General features: G+C 42.0%; 1 long non-coding RNA gene across 2 annotated transcripts in view; it reads right to left on the bottom strand.

Annotated features, from left to right (window-relative positions):
- LOC149455033 (uncharacterized) overlaps positions 1-20,821 on the bottom strand; it is a 28,263-nt gene extending 7,442 nt beyond the window's left edge. The window contains exons 1-3 of one of the 2 annotated variants that reach the window (XR_016314116.1): positions 20,723-20,821; positions 16,313-16,389; positions 8,359-8,476 (exon numbers count right to left, since the gene is read on the bottom strand). This is a non-coding gene — a long non-coding RNA (uncharacterized LOC149455033). Of the gene's footprint in view, positions 1-8,272; positions 8,477-16,312; positions 16,390-20,722 lie in introns of those variants that run through there. The other variant, XR_016314115.1, reaches the window with a different exon arrangement.
- Positions 20,822-21,520: the final 699 nt, after the last annotated feature.

Below are 21,520 nucleotides of genomic sequence, written 5' to 3'. Positions count from 1 at the left end.
AGAAAATATATCATGTTTGGGGGTTTTCTGTAATCTTCAGTAATCACCTTAAATTCAAATTTAAAATATGTGTAAAAAAAACCCTAAAAACGTCTCTGGCAGAAAAAGGGTTAAACGTGCCCAGTCTAAATGTATGGTGATATTAATGTGTGTGTCTATAGAACAATATTTCTGGTAGTATTTGGGGTAAAATAAGGTTTTATGTGTTAAACAAATGGGCTAACAGGTGAATTTCTAAGCATCAGGTCGGTGGAGGGGGGGGGGAGGGGGGGGGATTTGAGTAAACAACCTCACACCAAAAGTGACAGTTGATCGCTGCTGATAGCTGTACTGCTGAGGACACAGACACCTGTAGCTCCAGGATTTCTGTGGATTTCTGTGGATTTCAGCAAGTTTTCAGCGTTTCTGCTATTATGATGGCCGGAGACTTCGACTGGGGATCAGCGGACCCTCTTCTGCTTCTGGGATTTGCATCATCGGACTCCACTGGGAAGGACAGAGAGGAGGACATCATGGCCGCTGTGACTCACCTGCAGGGAGGAAAGGCTGAGAAGACTGAGGCCCTGGGACAGCTTCTGGACATGGCTACTACCTTCACCATGGCTCCCATCTTCCACTATCCAGTGAGGTTCCCAAAGACATCTGGGAAGAGGGCTGAAGATGGAAAGGCCCTCAAGGTGAAGAGGAGGGACATCACCACCAGCTTGGCATCCCAGGAGCCTACAACCAGCACCCAGCGATGCTCTTCCCGAGCAAGCAAAGGGGCTAAATACAAAGAGCTGGTAGCTGAAGGTCTCCTGGATGCCCTGAATGCCAAAGAGCCCAAAAGAAAGGCAGCGTACAGCAAGCCTCAAGGAGCCAAAAGACCCAGGGCCGAATGAGGTAAGTAACATCAGGTAAGGGCCGAATGAGGTAAGTGACATCAGGCAAGTATGGGTTTTATCTTATGTTTACAGCCCATCTCTCTTACCTCCCCCTAATTACTGGCTTAAAGGGAAAAAAAAAGTCCCTTTTTACCCATAGCTCCCTCTAGACTGTGTGTTTCTGATTCTATCTGTCATCTTCCCTGTCTCCTAAATCTGTCCTTTTCTCCTCACTTTGTTTGGAAAAAAAAATGTAAAAATTACAAAAAAAATTTAAAAATTACAAAAAAAAAAAAAAAAAATAGATTTTAGTTTTTAAACATAGATAAAATAGTGGTAAGTTAATATAAGATATTATGGTGTGTTTCTGACTTTATGTAACATCCTCTTTAACCCTTGAACCTCTCCATTTCTTCTCATTTCTGTTCAAAAAAAAAAATTATATATATATATAATATTATTTTTTATGTATACACACTGCAAAACCCACCACCTGTCACCCACAGCTGGCAGTTGGATTACAAAAAAATGGAGATCTAGAGCAGAAAAAGTTACTTTTTTGGTTACTTTTTTGGGTTATTGTATAGATTTTTTTTATAACATCTTAACTTTAACATCTTACAAAAAAGGAGAGGATTGGCTGGCTATAGGGGTGGAGGAGGCCAGATTTTTATTTTTTATTTTTGTGACACTAAACAATATCCCTATTATTCAGAAACAAAAAAACACATTCGCCAGTTACTGTCCCTGTAATCTATTTTTCAGGAAATCATTTCTTACTGTGTTTTTCTACTTCCTTATAACATCCTCCATGAGATTCCACACCTTCCCTCCAACTTCTATTTGAAAATGAAACTCCTTGTGACATCCTACATTAACTCCCAAACCTCTCCTTTTCCCCCACTTCTCTTTGTTTGAAAACAGCAATGAATATTAGTTGTAGCCACTGCTCTATACACACTGCACGCCCCATCACCCATCGCCCAGGGCCCATATCAGGAAGTTGGATCACAAATTAAAAAAAGTAAAAATGGAGATTTGGAGGGTTTGAGAGCACCAATGACTTTTTTTGGCTTAAGAACACATATTTGAATTGGATATATTTTTTCAACCAGAGTTTAGTGTCACTTCTTTAACATCTTACTAAAAAGGAGAGAATTGGCCGGCTGTAAGGGGAAGGAGGAGGCCGGATTTTTTTGTGACACTAAACAATATCCTTATCATTCAGAAAAAATCCAATACACATCCACTAGTTCATAAAACATACAGTGCCGCGCTTTCTTTTAGTATGTGATAGCAAACAAATTATGTTATAAAACAGTGAACATATGTGAAAAAAGAAAAAGTGAACCTATATGAAAAAAAGTCTCCAAGTATAATGTTTTTCTTCAACTTGAAACAAACTTCACAATTTCATATCTTCATGCAATATCAATCCTCCACCACAAATGCCAGATGTGCCCTTAACAGGATTTTTCACCTCACATACAGTTGCAAGAAAAAGTATGTGAACCCCTTGGGATTACATGGAGTTTTGCATGAATTGGGCATAAAATGTGCTCTGAACGTCATCTATGTCACAACAATAGAAGAACACAGTCTGCTGAACATAATACTACAAAAACATTAGATGTTGCCATAGTTTAATTGCACATAACATGTAAACATTAACAGTGCAGGGAGGAAAAAGTATGTGAGGCCCTAGCCTAATGACTTCTCCCAGACCCAATTGGAGCCAGGAGTGAGCCAACCTTGACTCCAATCAGTGTGATGATATTGGATGTGTTGCTGACAGCTGTCCTGCCCTTAAAAAACACACACCTGTTTTGGGTTTACTGGTTTCAAGAAGCACTGTCTGATGTGAACCATGCCTCGCAGAAAAGAGCTCTCAGAAGACCTACGATCAAGAATTGTTGACTTGCATGAAGCTGGAAAGGGTTACAAAAGTATCTCCAAAAGCCTTGATGTTCATGTGTCCACGGTAAGACAGACTGTCTACAAATGGAGAAAGTTTAGCACTGTTGCTACTCTCCCTAGGCGTGGTCGTCCTGTAAAAATGACTGCAAGAGCACAGCGCAGAATGCTGCATGAGGTAAAGAAGAATCCCAGAGTGTCAGCTAAAGACCTACAGAAATCTCTGGCACATGCTAACATTTTTGTTGACACATCTACAATAAGGAAAACATTAAACAAGAATGGAGTACATGGGAGGACACCACGGAGGAAGCCATTGCTGTCCAAAAAGAATATTGCAGCACGTTTGAAGTTTGCAAAAGAGCACCTGGATGTTCCACAGCACTACTGGCAAAATATACTGTGGACAGATGAAACCAAGATTGAGTTGTTTGGGAAGAACACACAACACTATGTGTGGAGAAAAAAAGGCACAGTACACCAACATCAAAACCTCATCCCCACTGTGAAACATGGCGGAGGGAGCATCATGGTTTGAGGCTGCTTTGCTGCCTCAGGGCCTGGACGGATTGTTGTCATTGATGGGAAAATGAATTCCAGAGTTTATCAAGACATTTTGCAGGAAAACGTACGACCATCTGTCCGCCAACTGAAGCTCCGCAGAGGATGGGTGATGCAACAGGACAATGACCCAAAGCATACAAGTAATTCAACAAAACAATGGCTGCAACAGCACAGAATACGCCTTCTGGAGTGGCCCAGTCAGAGTCCTGACCTCAACCCGATTGAAATGCTGTGGCATTACCTTAAGAGAGCGATTCACACCAGAGATCCCAAGAATATTGCTACACTGAAACAGTTTTGTAAAGAGGAGTGGTCCAAAATTACTCCAGATCGTTGTGCAGGTCTGATCTGCAACTACAGGAAACGTTTGGTTGAGGTTATTGCTGCCAAAGGAGGGTCAACCGGTTATTAAGTCGAAAGGTTCACATACATTTTCCTCCCTGCACTGTGAATGTTTACATGTTATGTGCAATTAAACCATGGCAACATCTAATGTTTGTGTAGTATTATGTTCAGCAGCGTGTGTTCTTCTATTGTTGTGACTTAGATGACGTTCAGAGCACATTTTATGCCCAATTCATGCAAAACTCCACGTAATCCCAAGGGGTTCACATACTTTTTCTTGCAACTGTATAGTTTGGTCAAAAACTATGTGTCCCTCGAGGTGGACATAAATGGTCAGATGTATCCTGAAAATGGAATCTTCCTCCAAAGATCACCGATCCCTTTAATCTTTCCTCCTCCATTCAGCATACATGATAAAAAAAACAAGTAAAACACAATAATGCTTTATCCTTTAAAACACATTACTTTATTAAAAGCATAACAAAGGAAACTTGTCCTTACAACCACATTGTTACATTTGAGGAGTGGAGTTTCCTTTGCTTGCTCATACAAGAGTATTGCAGGTTTTAAATGCGCATATATCTGGTGCGATCTAGCACCTGTACCATGTGACTAGCCAGTTTTTATGCTTTTAATAAAGTAATGTGTTTTAAAGCATAAAGCACTATTGTGTTTTACTCGTTTTTTGACATGTATGCTGAATGGAAGAGGAAAGATCACCGATCCCTTTAATCTTTGGAGGAGGATTCCATTTTCAGGATACATCTGACCATTTATGTCCACCTCAAGGAACACAAGCGGTTTTTGAACAAACTATATGTGAGGTCAAAAACCCCTGGTGAGGGCACATCTGGCGTTTGTGGTGGAGGATTTATATTGCATGCAGATATGAAATTGTGAAGTTTGTTTCAAGTTGAAGAAAAACATTATACTTGAGACTTTTTTTCACATATGTTCAGTGTTTTATAACATAATTTGTTTGCTCTCACATACTAAAAGAGAGCGCGGCACTGTGTGTTTTATGTATTGGAATCCACGCACATCATGAGTATGTGTTAGTGTGAGCTGCTTTCTGATATATAGTTTTGTATTTGACACAAGAAGGGAATATTTTTAGTAGCATTTGTGACTGTGTGAGAATTTGTTGTTTATAATTGTACACATCCACTAATTAATGGCCCTGTAATAAACTATTTTTCATTAAACAATTTATTACTGTGTTTTTCTGCTTCCTGGTAACATCCTTTATGAGCTCCCACACCTATGCTTTCCCTCCACTTGTTTATTTGAAATGAGCACACTAGTTGTGATCATATGCCCTGTTCTATGCACACTGGAGTGCCACTTTAACATCTTGCAAGAAAAGAACATGATAGCCTGGCTATAAGGGGAGGAGGCCAGATATTGTTTTGTGAAACTAAATGATATCTTGATTTAACAAAAAAAAAAAATCTATTTTTCAAGAAATTTGGTCTTACTGTGTATCATTGTGATATCCGCCATTAACTCCCAAATGTCTCCTATCCCCCTCACGTCTGTTTATTTGGAAAGAGCAATGAATATTAGTTATGGCCATGTACACTGCTCTACATACACTGCACAGCCCACTCACAGAAAAATAAATAAATAAATAATAGGGATTTGAAGCAGTAAAAACTACTTTTTGGGTTAACAACACATTTTTTAAACCAAAGTTTAGTGTCACTTCTTTAACATCTAACAAAAAAGGAGAGGATTGGCTGGCTATAAGGGGAAGGAGGAGGCCAGATTTTTTTTGTGACACTAAACAATATCCTTATTCAGAAAAAAATCCAATACACATCAGCTAGTTAATGTAATAATCTATTTTTCATAAAATCATTTCTTACTGTGTTTTTCTGCTTCCTTGTAACATCCTTCATGAGCTAAAACAATCAATAAGTGTAGCGCTCTGGTGAAAACTAACTAAATCTCAACATAAACAACATGTGACATAATGGTGGAACAAACCGTGAATCTTAATGTGAATGAATGCTAAAACAGTGCAACATCACACGATATTGTGCATATGGTGGAAATGTCTAATATTAAGCCCCCTAATACAGGGGATATACCCTATAAAACACGTGCTCTGTGTCAACACACTCTATTCATACCGTAAATAAACTGCCGATATCAGAAAAAAAAAATATATATATATATATACAGCAAGTGAATATAAATAAACACATCACTCAAAATAATATCTCATAAACAAAACGTGCCACCAGTGTCCACAACAATAAATGCAATCATGCAGGTGAATCTTGTGCGTTTGTAGGCTCTGGTGATGACTCCACACACAGCTAGATTGGCTCATCACCTCCTTGCTGCGACCCTAAAAGGGCCTAAATGCCTTATGGATCACTCATGGATCCCCCTTGGGTTAAAACGTATCCTCTAGGAATATCCTAAATGACTCTTATCCAGAAAAATCAGCTCCCACATGGTCCACAAAGAGAAAAGCCTTCATAGTGTATTATCATTTATTAACACAGTAATTAAAATAATATACACAGGACACTCACATGATACATCTTCTTGAATACAGAATTTTGAACCTCATGTATGGGTGTACTTGCATGGGTTCTTTAGGGAGTCCAAAGATGGCGTCCGCGCCGGAAATGACATCACCTGAGGAAGTCACGTGAGAGGTGATGCAACGCGTAGGTGACGTCATTTCCGGCACGGACGCCATCTTTGGACTCCCTAAAGAACCCATGCAAGTACACCCATACATGAGGTTCAAAATGCTGTATACAAAAAGATGTATCATGTGAGTGTCCTGTGTATATTATTTTAATTACCGTGTTAATAAATGATAATACACTATGGAGGCTTTTCTCGTTGTGGACCATGTGGGAGCTGATTTTTCTGGATAAGAGCCATTTAGGATATTCCTAGAGGATACGCTTTAACCCAAGGGGGATCCAGGAGTGATCCATAAGGCATTTAGGCCCTTTTAGGGTCGCAGCAAGGAGGTGATGAGCCAATCTAGCTGTGTGTGGAGTCATCAGCAGAGCCTACAAACGCACAAGATTCACCTGCATGATTGCATTTATTGTTGTGGACACTGGTGGCATGTTTTGTTTATGAGATATTACTTTGAGTGATGTGTTTATTTATATTCACTTGCTGTATATATATATTTTTTCTGATATCAGCAGTTTATTTATGGTATGAATAGAGTGTGTTGACCCTGAGCACTTGTTTTATAGGGTATATCCCCTGTATTAGGGGGCTTAATATTAGTCATGTCCACCATATGCACAATATCGTGTGATGTTGCACTGTTTTAGCATTCATTCTCATTAAGATTCACGGTTTGTTCCACCATTATGTCACATGTTGTTTATGTTGAGATTTAGTTTGTTTTCACCAGAGCACTACACTTATTGATTGTTATATTTTGGTTTTTCACTTTAGGTAATAAGGTGCAGGTGTAGCAGCTTATTTTTAGTTTAGTAGGATTGAGCGCAGGAGGTTTTCCCCAATCCTTCATGAGCTCCCACACCTATGCTTTTCCTCCTCACCGGTTTCTTGGAAACAAGCATGCACACTAGTTGCGATCATGTGCATTGTTCTATGCACACTGCAAATCCCATAGCCCATCTCAGGAGTGTCACTTTAACATCTCGCAAGGAAGGAGCGTGATTGGCCGGCTATAAGGAGGGGAGGAGCCTGTTTTTTGTGACACTAAATGATACCTTTATTTTGCACAAAAAAATATATATATAGATTAAACATCCACTAGTTAATGCTCCCATAATCTATTTTCCATTAAATTGCTTCCTACTGTGTATCTGCCTTCTTGTGACATCCGCCATTAACTCCTGAATGTCTCCTATCCCCCAGACTTCTATTCATGTGAAAATAGCAGTGAATATTAGTTATGGCCATGTACGCTGCTCTACACACACTACACAGCCCACGGCCCAATCACAAAAAACAAATGGAGATTTGAAGCAGTAAAAACACATTTTTAAGGTTAACACATTTTTTTTACACCAAAGCTTAGTATAACATTTTTAACATCTAACAAAAAAGGAGAGGATTGGCCGGCTATAAAGGGAAGGAGGAGGACGGATTTTACTTTGTGACACTAAGCAAACAATATCCTTATTATTCAGAAAAAATCCAAAACACATCCTCTAGTTCATAGCCCTGTAATAATAATCTATTTTTTAATAAATCATTTCTTACTGTGTTTTTCTGCTTCCTTATTACATCCTCCATGAGCTCCCATACCTATGCTCCCCCCCCCCCACTTGTTTGTTTGAAACAAGCATGCGCACTAGTTGTGATCATACGCACTGTTCTATGCACACTGCAAATCCCATAGCCTATTTCAGCTTCTGGTGCAGTAAAAAAATAGAAAATGCTGCATTTTGTTCTAAACAGAACCATACTGGAACATGGCAAACTGCATCAAAACTGCACCACAACAGAGTGTGGTGTGAACTGTAAGCAAAAACGTATGGGGAATGCATGGAGAGTGCGTTTTGTGGTGTGAACTGGCCCTACACGAGATCTTTATCTTTCAGAAATAAGAAATACACATCCACTAGTTAACACTCCAGTCATCTATTTTTTGTGCAGCATTTGCTTTCAGTTCTGCGGTCTCAGATTTGTGCATGAAAGAATAAAGCCGTACCGTCTGGATTATTGGCGGTTGTCAGCAGCATCAGGAGTGAGGTAAGTGAGTCAGGTAGATTGTGGAAATATCTCATCCACTCGATGTCCAATCTGGAATCTTGCAAGCAACCCAGAACCTAGAAATAACGATCATAAAATGATTTAGATGGTGCAACCATTGTACACAGCAAATGTCAATATGTCAGCATTATAAATAAAGGTGTGAGAAAACTATTCTAGCCAATAAACACCCACCACCAGGGACACAATTCCAACATTTGAATTTCGGGCTCTAAATTCTGATGGATCTAATCTACTGGCCACATTGTCTAACATTCATCAGATACAACACTGTCATATCCTAACTAGGGATGCAAGTGTGATATCGATACTGTCGGTCAAGTACTCGCTGTTACCAATTACCGATACTTTGCTATGCCATTGGCGTCCATACAGAATGTATGGACGCAAATTGCACCGCAAAGAATAGCATGCAATTCAAACAGGAATGCGATTCCTGTCCAAATCGCATGTGGTTTCCCCACTGCTCATGTGTGAACCCAGGCAGTCGTATCCTGAGTTCACACTGGAGCGGGGAGATTTCCCACAGTGGAGAATGGGAGAGTGAGCGTGTGGGGATGTATACTATGGTGGCAGATGGTAGGAGAGGAGAGGAAGCCACGGAGATTTCAAATCTTCAGACCTGTGAAGCTGCTTTCTCTCCTTTCCTTGCAGGTATGACAGTTCGGGCCAAAGAGATTTTGATTGGTCAGCACCGTTACCTGAACGATGCTGACCAATCAGATGGCGTCTAGCCCATACTGACATCCCTGCATAGAGAGGAGAGAAAGCAGCTTCACAGGTCTGAAGATTTGAAATCTCCGTGAGTTCCTCTCCTCTCCTTGCAGCGATGACAGTAGGGGCTAGACAGCATCCGATTGGTCAGCACCCTCCATCTGAAAATATTCTTTATGGAGCATGGAGACAGCGCTGCAGTGGTAATTATGCAAGGCCGTAGATTATGCTTTTTTTTTTTCGTTCAACTAGCAGGCTGAACGAAAAAAACAACTGGATTCCCCTGTTAATATAGTTTGTGTTGATGGGGGATTCGCTCTCATGAAGCCAGTTTTATTCTGACAGTGGGGAGACTTTCCCACTGTCAGAATACAATGATCAGTGTTGCCCGTGTCACTGATCGAGCAAATAAAACACACAGGCTGATGGTACAGAAGTCAATCGAGTGACCGACTTCTATACCACCAGCCAGCCCATACAGTAGATGGATCGAAATTCTGCTGGTCCATGCTGAACTTCGATCCATCTATGGACAACTTATGGTTCACAGGTTTCCAATCTCTCTTCTAGAAACTTGAACGCAGATATAAAAAAAACAAATAATGCAGTTATGTTATAATCAAAAGTAATTAAAATATGTTATAAATACTAGTACAAGTACTGGCATTTTACTTGGCACCATCCTCCTGCAAACCCCTGTACAGTAGATCACAGGCTGGGAAAGTGAGGGGTAGCATTAGTGGCCAATCAGGAGTGTGCCGACAAGGATCTTGCTGACAGAAGGCGAGAACAAAGAGATGAACTCATCGGCCTACCGTTGCCCTTCCTCTGTCCAATCACAGGCTTGCAGTGGAGAGGTGACAAAGCTGTATTGCTATGTTGTAGTACATGAATGTCAACACAACAACCTAACTCCACTGTCTGGCAGGGCTGCATAAACTTCTGCACCCGACAAATACAAATCATCTTTAGCAGTTTGTCTGGAGGACAAAAAAACAAAACAGAAAAGTAAAAACTTTCAAGATAAAAAAAATTAAATGTTGCTGCAGTTTGTATGTCCATTACCTCTCTGCACACAAAGCATAACCACTTGCCCTCCAGAGGATTTACCCCCCTTCCTGACCAGGCTATTTTTTGGGTTACTGTAACTGAGAATTGCGCAGTCATGCAACGCTGCACCCAAATTACATTTTCTCCCATGAATAGAGCTTTCTTTCGGTGGTATTTGATCACCTGTGCGGTTTTTATATTTTGCGCTACAAAAAAAAAGAAAAAAAAAACAGACAATTTGGAGGAAAAAAACTTTATTTTTGACTTTTTGCTATGAAACATGTCCAGTAAAAAAAAGTTAAAAAAAAAATCAAATTTCATCATAAATTTAGGCCAAAATGTCTTTGCTAAAATAAATCCCAATAAGTGCAAATGAATTGGTTTACGTGAAAGTTATAGCGTTTATAAATGGCGGTATATATACATTGAGATTTTTTTTTCTTACTAGTAATGGCGGCGATCAGCAACTTATAGAGGGACTGCGGAGGACATTCTGACACTGGGGGGAACTGACTTAATGTCACTGACATTCCCAGGGACACCAATACAGTGATCAGTACTAATAAAAAGCACTGACCCTGAACGGGACCCGGTGATTGACAGCCAAGGCTGCGAATAGTGGCGAGGGTAGGGGCGCACGTCCTCTACCAGGAAATGCAAAATCACACATACAGATACATGCGCAATATATATATATGTGTGTGTAGGTGAATTGGACCCTGTCTAAATTGGCCCTAGTATGTGTATGTATGAATGTGAGTTAGGGACCTTAGATTGTACGCCCCTTGAGGGTTAGGGACTGATGTGAATGTACAATATATATGTAAAGCGCTGCGTAAATTGACAGCGCTATAAAAGGACCTGAAAAAAATACATACACACACACATGATTTTGCGCACCACTGCTGGAGATATTTTTTGGTGGTATTTGCATTTTTTTATTTTTGCGCTATAAAAAAAAAAAGACTGACAATTTAAAAAAAAACAAAAACCAGTATTTTTTACTTTTTGCTAGGTGAGGGTGAGGGACACAGTTGTGGTCTGACCCCATTGAACATGACATGTTGTTTAACCACTTGCCCTCCAGGGGATTTACCCCCCTTCCTGACCAGGCCATTTTCACGATACGGCGCTGCGTTGCTTTAACTGACAATTGCGCAGTTATGCAGCACTGCACTCAAATTAAATGTATGTCCTTTTTTTCCCCCACAAATTGAGCTTTCTTTCGGTGGTATTTTATCGCCTGTGCGTTTTTTAATTTTGCGCTATATAAAAAGACTGACAATTTTGAAGAAAAAAAAAAAAAAAACAATATTTTTTACTTTTTGCTATAAAACATACCCAATAAAAAAAAATAAAAAAATAAAATTTCTTCATAAATTTAGGCCAAAATGTATTCTGCTACATGTCTTTACTAAAAAAAATCCCAATAACTGTATATTTGGTTTACGTGAAAGTTATAGCATCTACAAATGACGGTATTTATATACTGGAATTTATTTTTTTTTTTATGCTAGTAATGGCGGCAATCGGTGACTTATAGCGGGACTTCGGTGGGCATTCTGATACTGGGTGGGAACTGAATAACTGCCACTGACATCTCCAGTGACACTAATACAGTGAACGGTGCTAATAAAAAGCACTGACACTGTACTAATGACACTGGGCAGGAAGGGGTTAACATCTGGGGCGATCAAAGGGTTAACTGTGTGCTGTGTGTGTTTTACTACGTATGCTGTGTTTTTTACTTGGGAGACATGCTGCTTTGTATCTCTCTGCTGTGCAGAGAGATACAAAGCAGCATGTCCATATTGACAGGAGAGAGATCTGTGTTTACACACAGATCTCTCCCCTCTCAGCCCTGCCGACAATCACCAAGTCTCGGCTAGGAATCGCCGGCTGGGAACCAGTGATTGACATATCCAGCAGCCAATGACCTCCTTTATTGTATACTCTTTGTAAAATCAATGACAGTGCAGCAGGATGAAAGACTACCCCTAACATGTTTTATGCCAACCAGTGCTCTATGAGTAAGCGTTGGTTGGCGTGAAGCAAGCTAGAGTCCTGCTGCATTATAATTCATTTATGAAGAGTCTACAATCAAAGTTAATGTTGTTTACCGGTCATGCAGTCATCTGATTTTCTCCATGCCTCAAGTTTACAGTGGAGAACTGGATTAGCAGCTGGGATTTTGGGCAGAGAGAGGTGGACGGACCCGGAGCAGGATTGTATAGTAAATATGGGAGCGCTGTGCAGAATATGAGCCCTGTTTACATTAGGTGAACAGAAGCTTGCTGGTGGGTGAAAGTGACCAGGACCGTTCATGAAGCGCAATGCTACTCGCACATGTGCAGCGGGTACCCGGATGTGAAGCCGCAAGCTGTCACAGCCGGGTGCCCAATCTGAAGATGCCGGTGCCTGGAACACAGGACGGCCGGTGAAACGGGTTACAGGGGACACACAATGGGACCGAGGGACAGGTAAGTGGCTGTTTTTTAAAAGTCAGCAGCTTCAGTTTTTGTAGCTGCTGACTTATTTTTGGACAGGGTGAGTGGAACTCCGCTTTAATGCATAAAATCCATTAAGTTAAAAACCCTTGAGGATTTAGAACTACTTTAATGCCTGAACTCAGCTGCTGCAACTAGAAAATGAGACAGAACACTGCACATGCACATAGATTGAACCTTGTAGCACCCATGCTACAACTGTGCGCCCACTATGGGGTGCGAACATGTAGCATGCAGCCAGTTCTGCAAACAACAGGATGGAGGGGGATCAAGGGGCCACAGGTTTCTGTAGAAAAGACCCCTAATGCATATGTAAAGGAAACCAAGAGCAGCATTTTAAAATGAGGACCACTGGTAGGTTCCATTCAAGGAATCTGGAATTGCATACAGGAGAATTGTTGTTCAAAGTTACTAAAGGCGAACATTCACTTTATTAGACTTTCAGTTTGATGACAGGTTTACACCATGCCCAGAGCTGAATTGCACAAGAAAGCGCTCTGCATTCCTGTGCGGTGTGAATTCAAGGCCATGAATTTTGAATGGGCTAAAGTCGCACTGCACTGTGCCACACTGGGGTATATTTACTAAAGCTGGGGAGTGCAAAATCAGGCTCACTTCTGCATAGAAACCAATCAGCTTCTAACCTCAGCTTGTTCAATTAAGGTTTGGCAATAAAACCTGGAAGCAGACTGGTTTCTATGCAGAAGTCAGCCTGATTTTGCACTCCCCAGCTTTAATAAATAAGCCCCACTGTAACCAGATCACATGTTACAAAAGTACCATGCAATCTGGTGCGGGCAAACACACTGCATTTGTGACCGGCACTTGGGGTGTCATTAAATTTCTATTGACACCCGCTGCAGATTGCAAAAGCTGTATGTTTTGCATCTAGGTTTAATTGCAAAGGAAAGCACAGCACGTTCCTGCGTGATTCAGATGTGGGCATGTGAGAACCGGCCTTAATAGCCTGTTTTTGGTGTATAATACGTATAAATTCTAGGTCAGCCGGACAGTAATGGTCATTACCTGTACAGAAAGGTCAGTGCGGTAACGCACGTTTGATGTTACAGTTAGAGATGAGGGTTTCTCAAAAAAGGCAAAAGCAAAATTCACAAATATGGTGACATACAGGATCCTTAAAAAGTTAGCAATAATAGATAATAAAATAAATACAACTTTACAGCGGAGATGTGTTATTCATTGGAGGGATTAGATAAAAGTCAAATGTCCCCAGACATCCCAGGATGTAGAAAACACCTCCAGAGGCTTTGCTTCTGGTATTTCAAATTAAAATCCAAGGACAGGCAGAAGAGGCAGTTCTACCTTCAACCATGGACTGCACTACAGGGTTTTCAACTCCAGTTACTGGAAACATCCCACTTTTTATCGACTAAAATAAGAGTTAAAAGGCAAACGTTACCTGTGTCTTTTGACAGATATACCCAGTAAATATTTTACCATTGCAGTACCTCTAGCATCTCCCCTGCAACCTTCATACAGTCTATAGCCCCTTTAGAGTCTCCCTGCCTGCCACTTACAGATTATAGCCCCTCTAGTATCTCCCTTCGTGCCACCTACACCCTCTATATACTCTCTAGCATCTCCCTCCATGCCCCATACACCCTCTATATTCTCTCTAGCATCTCCCTGCCAACCCACCACCTTCAGGGAAGTTTGCCTGTCATTCTAGAACCGTGGCCACTCTGCACCTCCTTCCCACCACCACCTACAGGTCACACAGAGGATGGCTTTCTGATCCAGTTTGCCGTTGTGTTTTGCACTGCAGACCCTATGCAAATCCAGGTCTGCCAGGATTGCCTCCATGTAACAGGATTTGAGAATGGTGACTCGCTCATGATACCAAATAATGCATTGTGGGAAGGCAGGGGGTATAGCCATGTGTTTTTATACCTGGAAGTACTGGGATTTTCACTGGTGTGGATATGGGAGGTAGACAGGAACTAGGAAGGTAATTAATCACTTCCCGTGCGGCCCATGTATATAAACGGCCAGACGGGAGCAGTGCAGGGGTGGGTGGCCGATTACAATCGTCCTCCCCGCTCCCTACCTGTGTGTACCCAGCACCGCGATTGTTGTACAGGACGTCTGTGTGATGATCACGTGATCACTGATTGGCCAATCAGTGATCACATGAAGAGTAGTAAGCAAGATGTCATTTCTGACATCATTGCTTACTACGTGTGAAATCTGTGAAAGATCACAGAGGTGACATGGTACAAGGCTATTCACAACAGCCTTGTACCATGTGACAAGCTGTGACCAATCACAGCTCACACAGTATTTCTCAATGGCTGCAAGAATGCAGCCAGAGAATAGTAGAAATTATTGCTTTTACAGCCTTTATGGGTGTAAAAGAAATCAGTGTAAAAAAAAAAAATCTTCACCACCCCCCACAAGTAGTGACACTGTACTATTTTTTTTTTTTTACTGCTAGGGTGACAGTATGTTGACAAAAAAAACATAAATAATAATATAAAGAAATAAAATAAAAATGTAAAAAGAGTTTTTGAAAAGTTATAATAATTTTTGGTTATAAACTAATTTGGGTTATTTTTTTTTCACTAACAAGATAACTGAATAAATTTTGGCCAAGATTTATGAAGAAAGATTATTTATTTTTTCAAAATATTTGGGACTTTTTCATTTATATAGCAAAAAAAATAAAAATCCCAGTGGTGAATAAATACCACCAAAATAAAGTTTTATCCATCTCAAAAAATGCTAAAAAATTCATATGGGTACAGTGTTGCATGACCGCGTAATTGTCATTCAAAGTGTGATAGTGCTGAAAGATGAAAATTGGCCTGGACAGGAAGGGGGTAAAAGTGTCCAGACTTGAAGTGGTTAAAAGGCATTTACCAGAATTTTTTTACTATTTAACTATCTTAAACTAGGAAAAAGTGTTATTCCTGCCAAAACCTTTTTTCCAAAGAAGGTGGGATGCAGTTAGGATCTCTGTCTGTGCTCACTGCAGGGGAGATTCCTCCTCCCTAAATGTTCAAAGGAACAGGAAGTGAACGGAATCTCTCTAGGGACGCATCAGCAAATAAAACCACTTCATAGAAGGGGAAGTGTTAGAACCTCTGTGATTTTTTTTTTTTGCCTTTCATATAGTGTAAACGTTAGCTGGGTATACACAGTCTTTTTTCAAGCAACCAGTTGATTGAATGGGAAGAAAAAAAACAAAAGAAAAACCGAAAAACAACTTCCCAAATCCCAGCATGCACACAAGTGAGGGATACACACGTACTGAGATATGGGCAGTTCCTGCTGGACAGGAGGAATTTCAATACGCATATACTCTGCTTTACTCTCCTCATTTCCTATGTGGGTTAAGTGAAATTTCCTTGATAAATGTCAATAGAAACTCAACAGATGTCCTAACACTTCCACTTGCAAAAACAATAGAAAAAATGATTTTGTTTGAAGATTCACCTAAAATCCATCTCATTTATTACTGTGCCGGAACCCACAGCCCACAGAGGATGCCAGTGAATAATGGAGATGTGGACATGGAAGGATTGTGTTCCATGTATTGCCTATAGCCAACACACAGCAAGTATTTATACAGCAATAAATGAAAAATAAAAGCTTACTTACTACTGGCACAGATCAGAATAATCCCAGCAATAGAGCTGCAGAGAATACAGATCAACACGATGGTCTATGGAGCGATTCTGCGAACAGAAAGAACACAGCCAGGTCATAAAATAAAGACTAACAAAGCATTCCCATTCCACCAATACAAAAGCAGTTACTCATACGCATTCTTATAACCACTCAATGCCGTCATCATCTTAAAATATGTAGGGATGGTTACCTGCAAAAGACACCTGGCAATTAGACCCCTGATGTCTCCCCTGCCCTTCACTGAAGCCAATGAAGCGCAGATCGCGCAGTGCGAGTCTGAGGTTCAAAGGTGGAAAACTGGAACCCGGGAAACATAGTGGGAGGTGGTAGGGGAATTGGATGGTGCATTAACGGGGGCCCATGAAAGTGATCCATCAGCTGTACATCCACCAGATCGCTTCTACCTGACAGCTGAAAATCGGCTTGTTAAAGATGCATGCTACAGCACCTGGGAAACTGTGTAAAACCCTCTGCTGCTGCAGACATATGCCATACATCAGTGGAAGCAATAGGATTCAATAAAGTCCTAAAAGGCTACGTTCACCTTTCTGACCAGATTTCATATTAAATCTATATTTAAGGTGTAACATAACATATGGTCACCTTCTCCAACCCCCCCATCCTGAAACTGCACCCCACATCACCGGAACCACAGAGTGCTTCTACATGCACAAAAAAAAACAAAGATACAAATATCCAGTGATTGTGTTTCCAAGTGCAATTAACACAATACTATGCACCTCACATTTTGGGGGCATGACCCCCTTTTCTAAGTCTTGAAAAAAGACATGAAAAAAGGGGGCCAACACTGTCCCAGAAACAGGCCTCAGCGATTCAACCGTGGCCTCCACCCTCTCTTCCGCTAGCAGTGCCAGCTTTGTCCATAGCTGCGGCACATGCAGGGTCCCCGGCACCTTGAGCAAGCAGGCGCTGAGGACTGAACTGGTGTTCTGGTCCTCCCTCTGCCCCACTGGTGTCACACTTTGGATAGGACACTTCATGTGCCAGCATGGGTACCCCCAGACAAGTGTGGATGCATAAGGAGGCACAAGGCACGGGAGTTCCTCACAGAGATCTGCGATTTTGATATTGTATTATGTAATATGGTTCATTATTAAAGGATTCATTGCACTAGGGCACATGTGTGCTTTGTCTATTTTTTGTTTATGCTTCTACCTGAGGCTGTTTGAGTTTGATTTAGGTGCAGCTGTGTATGGCTCTGCTCACACAGCCATGTGACCAATTCACAGGGATCAGTGATTGGAAAGACTACAAGTCCCATATGCCACAAGAGCAGAGGAACTCACAGATCTAATTAGAGCGCTGTGTGGTGGTGTCACTATACTTGTAATCCATTGATATTTTCCTCCACTTCCAAAACAGTATGTGCATACCTCCAGAGAGACTGGGGGCTGGGCTGGGGACGATGCAGGAGCCTATGCACTGCACCAGCAATAAACTGATTGTAACTGCCATGCTCTGCAGGCTTCAATGCACTTTATTCTGACTCAGATTGTTGTGATAGCAATTTATCCCTTGTGAGACCTCTCTGCCTAGCCTGTATAAACGGATATCATCACTGTGGACAATCCTTATCAGATAGCTGAACTAACTTATCAAAGAGGGGGATAAGATAGCCAGTTCAACATGCCAGCCAGCCAACAACCATCCATGTTCACTGCTGTAAAAGCCAGTTACTTGATTGGATTGCGATCTAGAGAACTGGAGGCCAAGTCAACACCTCAAACTCCCTGTACCCCTCCAACCATTTTTGCAGTGTGGCGGGGAGCATTCTCCTGCTGAAAGAGGCCACTGCCATCCAGGAACAGCGTTTCCATGAAGGGTTGGACTCCATCAGCAGCAATGCTTAGGTAGGTGGTCTGTAGAAAGTAACTTCCACATGAATGGCAGGAGCCAAGGCTTCCCAGCAGAACATTGCCCAAAGCACCACCCTGCCCCCACCGACTTACCTTCTTCTTATACTGCATCCCACAGTCATCTCCTCCCCAGGTAAGTGAGACACACCCAACCATCCACATGATGTAAGAAAACTAACGTGATTCTTCAGACCCGCCACCTTCTTCCATTACTCCGTGCTCCAATTCTGATGCTCATGTGATCATTGTAGGGGCTTTTGTCTGTGGAGCTGGGTCAGCATGAGCACCCTGACTAGTCTGCAGATATACAACTCCCATAGACAACAAACTGTGATGCCTATTTTTCTGGTTTCAAAACTTCAACTTCAGAGACAACATGTTCACTTGCCGCCTAATATATCTCAGATGTCATTGTAAGCAGATAATCAATGTTCCCTTCACCTGTCAATGGTCATAATGTTCTGGCTGATGAGTGTCCTGTATACAGATCCCAGTATACAGGATTATATTATATACAGATCCCGATATTATTGTATAGAATATAAAACCCTGTCTGATATCACTGTTCAACAGGTAAAAAGTTTTGGGCATAAAATTAGCTAATCTTACATAATTTTGGGGTGCTGAAAACGAAAATGACCCTAAAAAATGTTGATTGGCTCTAGTTTCCATGATATATTCACCCATCTAATGACGTAAGCCATTCAAAATTATGATGCAACTTCAGCTGCATATTGCGCAATTGATACTGGTGACCAATAGAAAATTGCATGTATACTGAGATGATGCAATATTAGCCTTTAATTGCATCACTTCACTGCATAAAAGCTGCAGTATCTGTAGCTGATTGTAGTTCGACAGCGTCTTTACATTTCGTTTTATGCTTATATAGGCTACTCAGTAATGCCTCGAACTTGTGTGAATAAAGCAGATAATTTCTGCTATATCTGCGGTGAAATAACTTTTATCTCACAAAAAGGAGGATAACAGGAATGATTAAGAAAGCCTACAACTTGTATTTTGGCTGCAAGATAGGAGACCAGGACAAGAGCTGGGCACCACATATATGCTGCAATTCTTGTGGGACGGCACTGGAGCAATGGTTGAATGGAAAAAAGGCATCTATGCCTTTCGCTGTGCCAATGATTTGGAGAGAGCCAACAGATCATGTTAGTAATTGTTACTTTTGTATGGTGCCTCCAATTGTAAAATATTCCATTGGCAATACGTCCAGTTCCTCATGGAGAGGGACTACCAATTCCTAAAGCACCAGAATCCTTTGTGGTTGAGTCAAGTGAGGAAGAACCTGAAGTGTGTAGTCACGTGCAGTTGTAAGAGATAGCCCTTTCCTCGAATACAAGAGAAAAGCCAAGAGAAGCAAAACCGACACAAACTGAAGACAAAACTAGTGAGAATCCTAAGTATTAAAATGATTCAACTTAGCTTATGGCTATAATTTTTCTTGGTAATCCTATGCAATATATTATGCCATTTAGGCTTTGTTATGTAGTCAATAGCACTTGCTTTATATTTGTGGAAAGACATCTATCTATATAATTATTGTGCATTATGTAGTCATTATGCCTATAGTAGAAAACTTTCCGTTTACAGAAAAACTAGAGCCAATTGACAAATTTCATTGTTATATTTGAACTCAGAATGTGAAATTCATTAAGAAATGGATCCTTTTGTTTCCAAAACTGGCAAAAAAGAAAAATTTGTTGAACAGTGTATTCTGCAAATAGAGACGTCATGCCGGGTGTAGCTGATCTCTCCGGGATAATGGCCTCTAATCGCACCCCCCCTCCGATCGCACACCCCCTTTTGATCGCATCCTGCCCTAAAATCATGCATTCCCTTACGATCACACAACCCCCTCCGATCGCATCCCCCCTGCGATTGCATCCCGCCCTCCGATCCCATCCCTTCCTACAATCACATCCCGCCCTCCGATCGCACCCTGCCCTCAGATCGCACACCTGCCTTCTGATCACATTACGCCCTCCGATCGCATCCCCCTCACCCATCGCATCCCCGCCTTCCAATCGCATCTCCACCCTTCGATCGCACACTCCCCTCCGATCGCATCACCCCCTCTCATTGCATCCTGCCCTCCAATCGCACCCCCCCTCTGATCGCACACCTCCCTCCGATCGCACACCCCCCTCCAATCGCACCCCCCCTCCGATCGCATCCTGCCCTCCGATCGCACACCTGCCTTCCGATCACATCTCGCCCTCCAATCGCACACCCCCACCTCCGATCACATCCACCCCCCTCCGATCGCATCCCCCTTACCTATCAAACCCCCGCCTTCCAGTCGCATCCCCGCCCTCCGATCGCATCCCCCCCTTTGACTGCACACCCCCACCTCCGATCGCACCCCCCCCTCCAATCGCATCCCCCACCCTCCAATTACACCCCCCTCCGATCGCATCCTTTTCCCCTATCGCACCACTGCCCTCCGATCGCATCCCCCCTCCGACCACAGGGCCGCTCTCACCATTACTGTCCAGGGCCCTCCATGCACCAAGACCCCCCCTCCAGAGGAAGAGGGTCCGGTGTAGCGGCAAGATCTGTCTCCCATGAAGATCTGTCCCCCTTGAAGCAACTGCGCATGTCCCTATTTCAGGCACGATCATTCCATTACAGAACTACTGCATCTGACCATGTACCTTTGTTGAAGTAACCCCTTCATGCCAATCTGTTGGAATATCACAGAGGTACTCAGAAAAGATCGGCGTGTCTGCTGGGCAAAGCAGGACACAGACAGGATTGGAAGGATGAGTCATTGAACCCTTAGATGCTGAGTGATCTGCACAGTATACAGGCTGATTCATTTATTGTGTACATGATAAATCCTCTGCAGCACACGGACACAATATTTAACCCTTTACACGCTACGCCATTCGCATGGGTACACGCCAATGTAGGATGTCAGTGCGGTTGCAGTTCTGTCACTGGAGGGTGTTACTTTGGTAGGGGTGCTGTTTACGGCAGAAGGGGCTGTAGTGCGAGGGGTCACGATGTATCTGTGGCTGTTGAGGTGGTACTTGTGGGGTGGAAGTCTGTCAATATTTGTTCGGGGTAGTTTTGGTGTGGAGGTCTGTGGGTGGTAGGCGGTGTGACAGCAATTTCTGTATCCCTTGAACATCTGTAGTGGTAGGGAGTGGGTGCTCATCACTAGGGGGACCAGGCGTAGTTAGTTGAGGGGTGACAGCTGGCCCAGTGATATTTCAGTGGATACAATTTCACATTCTGCATTATGAATCAAAGTGATACATCATTTCATGGCCTCCAT

Source organism: Staurois parvus, unplaced genomic scaffold (assembly GCF_062004578.1).
Source record: "Staurois parvus isolate SC_StPar_1 unplaced genomic scaffold, SC_StPar_1.0 ptg000409l, whole genome shotgun sequence".
NCBI lineage: Eukaryota > Metazoa > Chordata > Amphibia > Anura > Ranidae > Staurois > Staurois parvus.
The sequence above is the reverse complement of the archived record's forward strand: the minus strand, read 5'-3'. Positions and strand labels throughout refer to the sequence as shown.